General features: G+C 41.2%; 1 non-coding gene across 1 annotated transcript; it reads left to right on the forward strand.

The window, feature by feature from the left end:
- The first annotated feature begins 277 nt into the window (after positions 1-277).
- LOC131254416 (small nucleolar RNA R71) lies at positions 278-384 on the forward strand. Its single transcript, XR_009175531.1, has one exon. It is a non-coding gene; the product is annotated as a small nucleolar RNA R71 (small nucleolar RNA).
- Positions 385-8,218: the final 7,834 nt, after the last annotated feature.

An 8,218-nucleotide genomic window follows, 5' to 3' on the forward strand; every position in this document is an offset into this window, starting at 1 on the left:
TAAAGCATCCACCTTCTTTGTCAGGCTATCAATTTTGGCATAAAGATCTGGCGTGACTCCTACCTCATATATACCCCCTTTCTTCAGTGGTTGAGGACTTCTTTCACCTCTATTTGAATAGTCCCATTACTGAGAGTTTTCACACAAGGTTTCAAAGAAATTCCAAGCATCGACATCACTTTTGGTCATAAATGACCCTCCACTGGTGGCGTCAACCATGCGACGGTTTTGGGGTGTCAAACCGTCATAGAAGTATTGAACCTGTTGCCACTTTTCAAAACCATGGTGTGGACATTTAAGAAGTAAATCCTTCCATCTTTCCCAACATTCATGAAAGTGCTCACCCTCTTTTTGTATGAAATTCGTAATTTCTCTATGGAGAGCATTAGTTTTGTGAACCGAGAAGAACTTGTTTAAGAACTTCTTAGACAGTTGGTCCCATGTAGTGATAGACCCAACTCCTAGAGAATTCAACCATGCTTTCGCCTTATCCTTCAAAGAAAAAGGAAAAAGGCACAAACGGATCAAATCCTCTGAAAAGTTTTGGAACTTAAAGGTGGAGCAAATGTCTAAGAATTCTTTCACATGATGATATGGATCCTCCTTATCTGAACCATAAAAGGAGGGCAACAATTGTATGACCCCAGGTTTAAGTTCAAAGTGTGTTGTCGTGGTGGCAGGCAACACTATACATGAAGGCGCATTGAATTGGACAGGAGCTGAATAATCTCTAAGAGCTTTAGTTCCATTCTCTTTCGCCATTTCAAATAGGATGTTTCTAAATCTTCTACGAAAGGTTCTTTCTATTTCAGGATCGAAAGGTGCTAGTTCTATGTTCAGAGATCTACGTCCTAGCATAAACTATGTTATCAATATAAGAAAGAAAACTAAACTAAGATGCAACCTAAGATGAATAAAACTAAAAATAAAAGTTATGAATTCCTAAAAATAAGAGAAAGCTATGTAAACGAGAATTGGAAGGAAGAACTCGGAAAAGGAGATGATGAATGTCTGAAGATTTGAGAGCTCCTCCTTTTGAAGACAATCTTATTTAACAGCTTCCTTCCTCAATTCCTGTAGACATAACAAAAATAAATTGAATTTCCTAAAATAATGCTAGAAAAATCCTAAGCAACGGTTAATTTCTAAAAAAGAAAGTTTCTAATCTTAGAAATAAAAAGCTAAGTTAGTTTCTAAAAAGGGAAAAAAAATTCTAAAACTAGAAAATAGAAAGTTACTTGAAAGAAGAATCAAAATCTAAAATTAGAAAATAGAAAATTTCTAAAAAAGAAAAACCTAGAAATAGAAAAGTTCTAAAAAAAATAAAACCCTAATTCTAAAAATAGAAATTAGAAAAAGTAGAGAATTTAGAAAGAGATTACCAAATTAGTAGTTTATATCAGGACCCTACAAGGAAATAGGTTAGTTTCTAAAAAAATTTAACCTAAAGTTAGTAAAAACCTAAGACTATGAATTATGATAAGAGAGAATCCTAAATCCAATTGGACCGAAACAGTCCCCGGCAATGGCGCCAAAAACTTGATGTTTTATTTTTAAACCAATCTGATTTAAATGATTTTAAACTCGCAAGTATACAAATCAGATGTAAATATGGTACGTATTACGAGATCGTTCCCACGAGGACTGGTTTTCACAATTTAAATCTACAATTCTTCTTAACTAATCCAACAAATAATTGAGCAAACTACTAACACAAATATACAGAAAGTAATCGAGAATAATGAGAAAAATTCAATCAAGGAGAAGACTAGGACTTTCGAATCCACCCCTAATTATCCTAACCCTTGTTTTACCTGTTGATTCACCCTATTCAAATTGATATAAATTAAATAAATCACAAACTATGTCCTTGGTCGGGCACACAAAATGTATAATCCCTTGAAGCATATGGATCACATCATTCCATCCATGGTCAGGCATGAAGAGATGTAGATTCCTGTTTCTTCCCCTATAGGAAACCTGTTCATGGTCAGACACAAGCACCTAGAATAATATTCTAAACAACATCCATAACTAGACTTTGGTTAAGCTCATAACATAAAGAAGTACGAAAATTCCAGCCAAGTACACTAGAGAAAGAAACAAATCAATCAAGTTAAGATTAAATCAACAAACAAGGATCATTCAAGTTAGAGGCTTCATCTCAGCCCTAGCTAAGGAATTTAGCTATCCATGTGATCAATTAGAAAGTAAAAAAAATAACATTGATGAAATAAAAACATCCTTCTCTCCTCTTTCTTCTCTTTTCTTCTCTTTCTCTTCTCTGGATCTGTTCCCTGGCTCCCCTTTCTTCTCTTTTGCTTTGCTATACGTCCAACCAAGCTCTCCCTGGATCTCCTCCTCTCCCTTGTCCACGTTTTGCATCTCTTTTTATAGCTGCTGGAGTGGCTGGAGTGGTGAAAATTAGATTTGGAAAGCTGTCGCACGCGCAGCGAAAGCCTTTTCGCAGCAAACTTTGGGGCTTCATAAGTCCCTTGTTCTTTGTACTTTATCCGTAAAATCAATGTCTCCTAGGACGTTTTTGGCTGGCCTATACGATGGACGGATCAGATCTTCCATCTGATCAAATATGGTTGGCCACAACCGCCCGGAAGTCTATTTTTCACGGACGTGACAGAAGTGTTTTTAGAAAAATCCACCCCTTACATCAGATTCAGGATGAAATTTCGTTCAAAGATAGATGGTTTTGAGCGTCCATTGACACGGCCCAGAGAAACAATCATGCTGCAACCGTTTTGAACATTGCATGATACCTGTTTGTGGCCTCTTTAGCGAGCACGTATGTGTGTATGGGCACAAACGGTCAGCATGAGTTTAATGGGTTTTTCCCCCTCTACAAGATGGACGGCTTGGATCTACCGTACGGGTCATGAGTGGGGCCCATAAGCTTCCGTAAGACGGACAACGTCCATCCGTTCGTTGTGCTAGAAATGGCAACTGCCGTCTTGAGAGGAAGAAGCGGGTCAGCGCCTGCTGACCCGCCTTAGTCGATCCGATGCTCGTCGGGCGTGTGTACACTATGTACACACGATGTACATATGGGGTCCACTGTGATGCTGTCGAGAAATCCAATCCATCCATCCTGCTTCTCATCTTATTTAAACCGTCTAGGTCAATTTTGAAGTATATCCAGATTGTAGGTGGGCCCCAATTAATGAATTAAAGGGCTGATCTGGCCGTTGGGCCACTTTCTGAGATATTCAATGGATGAAATTTTATATGTATGGTTAATTTATATCCCCCAGACCATGTATGAGGTTTCGTGTCAATCGGATGGCGGGTACTATGTGATCTTGCAATCTAGACTATTTTCGGGCCTTTTTAATGTGAGCGGCTTGATTTTCTTGGATCCCTGGCGTGTAAATCCGTTGATCTTGGTCCCCTGGGGTCCGTCCCTTGCTTTGGTGGCTTCGGAGCATCAAATCCACGCTTTTAGTACTTTTTTCAGTCAACGCTCCTGATTACACCCTACAACAAAAACACGATTAAAATATTCCATTAAGCATTATCATGTACGTAAAATCAGGCAATAATTAGGGTCTGATATGCAATATTCGACCCTTATCATGGACCCTGACCATGAGGCATGTGTTATATCCTAACCGTCCATGCACTGGATGTGGACCCCACCACTGAAAAGTAGTGGACAGTGACATCCACCGTTCAAACTTCTAAAGGCTACAATAATTTCCAATTAAGCTTATATTTTTATTTTTACTTCATCTATCGCTATATTAACTTATGAATTGGTTAGATCTCAAATTCATTACGGTGGCCCACACCGTGATATGATCACCCATTGATCAGGTGGACCACACCATAGAAATAGTGGAGGATTGAACATCTATCATTGAAACCCATTTGGATCACGGAAGTTCTGGATCAATGGGGAATCGTTCTCTCTCTTAATCTAGGTCTTTATGACCTTATGATTGGGTTGGTTGGAAAATAAACTTTATAGTAGGCCCTGTGAATTATTTTAACAGTGAAAATTATTATCTCCACTGTCACTTGGGGTATGGTCCAAATGATCCTTCAATATGACTCATTTTTGGAAATTTATAAAGGCTCGTTGTTGAGGCCCACCTTGATGTGTATAAAGGCCCATTATTGAGGTCCATATTGATGTATTTGTGGCCCGTCCATTGAGGCCCACCTTGATATATATGAGGCTCATGTTATAAGGCCCATTAGATGTATTTAAGACCCATGGGTCGAGGCCCAATGGGATGTACAGAAGTCCATTGCAATGTGTGATTCTATCATGGTTTATGTAATGATGATTATGGCGGGCTATGCCTTGGGAGTAATGATGGTTTGATGTCCACATTGTAAGAATAATGTTGGTTAAATGTCTGCATTATAACTCTCATTAGGGCCCATTGATGGGCCCATACTTGTTGTGTGTAGGCCATCTAGGCCCATCTTCGTTGTGAGGATAGTTCATCACCTTATAACATGTTTAGTGTAACTCCATAATTCATGCCAATACACATCATATGTATGGTTGATATGAGTAGTGACTGATCATATCATATGCCATTAGGCAGACTATTTATGGGACTCACTGATAGGAGTTACCCACAAGAGCGCACGATACGTGCAGGATTGCTGCATGACTAGACGGTGTGACTCATGCATCTCGCATATGTGTGACATGATCATTGTATGCCCTAGCGATATCAGGGCCATGGCCTCCACAGGCACATCATGGATGGCCAGATGGAACACTGAAAATACTTGGTTCTAGCACTATGGGCACTTAGGATGTCCTTGAGTGAAAGTCCCAGAACCTCCGAAGCTAGGAGACGCCCCAACGTATAAACTAAGTAGATACATGAGCGCCTAAGTGTCGAATACCAGTAGGCCGCATCTCCCACTGTGTCATGGTCGGTTGGGAGGGGGCATGGCCTTATCCACTCGAGTGAGGGGGCTGTAACCTAGGCTGAGTTTGACCAGCTCGCAAATGAGTCCGCTATCGACGAGCCGGGTAGGTATTGGTAGACTACTGGTCAGGTGGATAGTGTGGTCTCTTCCACTCGCTGGACTGTGCGGCTAGGGAGATGACAGTCAATGTGGAGTGTAATAGACCCCGGTGATTTTCCAGAGAGGAACAATACTAATATGTGGACTTGATATGAGGATTGACATGATATTATGACACCCCGTCACTGTTGCACATGTGTGCGGGTGCTCGTGGGTGGACGTTAATGTGGGCGGGTGTGATGTGGGCAGGGCTAAGGCCTGGGCGAGCTACCACACTGGGCGAGCTACTAGTGGTTGGCATACTACTGTGCTGGCAGGCTATTGAGTAGGAGTTGCATACTCATTAATTCATCCATTCACTATCCACTCGGGCTGGTGGTGCGTAACTATTTATTATGTGTACCTTTGTAATGGCCAGGATTTCAGTTGGGGCGTGAGACTAACTTGAGATCAGGAGTTTACCACATTGTGTTTGACTATCTAATTTAAGTATGAGACTGGTTTGGATAGAATTCACTTGTGATGGACCCCATAGCCTGCGATACTACGTAATATCATCCCGACTTCACTCCATCTTGGTCATTTCATTCGCATCGCATATTGCATGTCATCCACGACATATGGTATTTTGGATTGCTACGTTTCTGCACTTATATGGCTTAGACGGACTTGTCAGGATTTGCACATTGCATTGTATCCGCGGTATATGATATTTGGCTCATTATGATCTACATTGCATACCCTAATTTATATGACTCATGGACTTACTAGTATATTTTTACTTACTCTGATATTGTATGATTCATGATCTTATCAGTATTTCTGTTTATTCTGATGATGTATGATTTATGGGCTTTATTGTATACTTGGCACTTACCTTACACACACTTTCACCACCCTCTAAGCTTTCTATAAGCTTATGCACGATAGATGCGTGCATGTGGCGTTAGGTCGCAGCAGCGTTGAACTTGGAGCGTGCAGCGGACTTCTAGAGCTTTGATTTTGATACATATGTATTTCCCTTTCAGCATTGTATTCAAATATTTATATTAGTGGATATGTGATGATGATGTTGCCTTTGTGATTTGGGTAAACTTGTGGTTATGCTTATTACGAGATAAAAATACAATGGAAAATCCTCCTTGCAGGATCCCAGGATCGAAATCTGGCATATGGACGTTGGGAGCCGAGAATGGGGTACTACGGAGGCTGTCAGTATCGGATTCGGCGATCGGGATTCCTGTGAGTCCAATCTCCAAGTTTGGGGCATGACATTTAGTGATCATTTGTGGACCCAAACATATATCAGATTTTTTGGACTTCCAGAGGGGCCAGATTTGGCTGGGACGTCCCAGCTTGGCCTAACCATGTGTATGGGCTGTTTTCCACCATTTTGTTGGACTTGTGGGCTATAGTAAGGGTGAAATTGGGCCCTTGATTACCCACTTAAATTACTAGTTATTAGGCTGATATTGTGAGACCCATTTTACCCAGCTTGGACTTGATTTTAGGCCATGTACTTGTGCTCATGGGTTGTCCCACCAACTCCAACTTAATGCATGGATTCCATTAAGACTTGGGCCTTGAATTTCCTTCTTTTGGCCCATATTGTTATAGGTGGATTGGGCTATTTTTTTTTCTTATGCATTTATATGGGATTCATGTATGTGGCTTGGATGTGGGCCTTGGGCTTTGTATTTATATGACTTGTTGTTGGTTATGCCTTTTGGGGAAATGGTGGTTGAATGTCCCCATTATGGACCCCTCTAGGCCCATTCCCTTCTAAGTGTGGTTGAATGCCCACCTTAGACTCTTGTTAGGCCCATTTATGTCATTTAGGCTTATAACTTTGTATGCTTAAGTCTTATGGGTTGCCCCAGGTTATTGGGCCCCCACTTGAGTTGTATTCCTTATGGGGATTGTCTAAGTACCCAGACCCTACTTGGGTAGGTAGAGAGTACATCTCACTACATTGGCACCCTTATTCATCTCCATGACCCACTCCTATACGCATCATATGCATGCTTGGTTGAGATGTGATTGGTCATAGTTATGCCATTGGACAGGACATTTGGTGTTTCCCTTGAGGGATGAAGCTTTTCCCTCTTGAGTACATTGGATGCTTGGGATTGATGCATGATTGATTGTATGTTTCATGCATCTAGCATTGATATTCACCCTTGCTTCATCAAGACTTAAGCCTCCACAGGTATATCGTGTGGACATTGGAAATGTTGCGTGAGCATTTGGGGCACATAGGATGTCCCTGGGTGAAAGCCCTTAAACCTTTATGATACCAAGAAGACGCCTCAACGCCAAGATCGAGTGGAAATCATGAGTGCCCGAGTGCCTTATACCGTTAGGCCGTGTCTCCCACTATAGTGTGGTCAGTTGAGATGGGGTGTGGCCTTACCCGCTTGAGTGAGGGGGTAATAGCTAGGCTGAGTTTGACCAGCATGTGAATGGGTCCATTACCCTCGAGCCTTGCTGGTATTTGGCTGTCCACAAGCAGGTAGTGTGGTCTCTTAAGCTTGTTTGACTATGCAGGTCTTGGAGAGCAACAGTCAACCAGTAATGTACTTGACCCTGGTAGTTTTTCCTAGAGAGGAACTATACTGATATGTGGACTTGATGTAAGGATTGGCATGATTGCATTGCATCTTACATACAACATTGACCACGTAGGGCTCTTGTGCATCACCTTGGCATGGCTCCCGGTACTCATACGTTGCATAGCCTTGGTATGACTTACTACATTCATGCTTGGTATAGCATAGCCTTGGTACGGCTTACTGCATTCATGCTTGATATAGCATAGCCTTGGTATGGCTGTTAGCATTGATGGTATTCATGGTTCATGCTGCATTTCCACATTCTCTGATATTGCTTTCCTGGCACTGGTATTACACACACTTACACCGCCCTCTAAGCTTTCTATAAGCTTATGCATGATTGATGTGTGCAGGAGATCCTAGGTTGTTGCAGTAGCTGAGGAGTCTGTTGGAGCATGCTAAGGACTTATTACAGTTTTTCCTTCTTTACAACTTATGTATTTCCCTTTGGACCTATGTACCTGTATAAAGTTTTAATTTCCTAGTGGATTGTGTAATGTATTCCTATGGTTACTTTTTATGGTTACTATGTTATGATCTTGGGTATGCTCTATTAGATTAGATTTATTATATGAGAATCCTCCTTGTAGAATCCTAGG

The sequence above is a fragment of the Magnolia sinica genome, chromosome 8 (assembly GCF_029962835.1).
Source record: "Magnolia sinica isolate HGM2019 chromosome 8, MsV1, whole genome shotgun sequence".
NCBI lineage: Eukaryota > Viridiplantae > Streptophyta > Magnoliopsida > Magnoliales > Magnoliaceae > Magnolia > Magnolia sinica.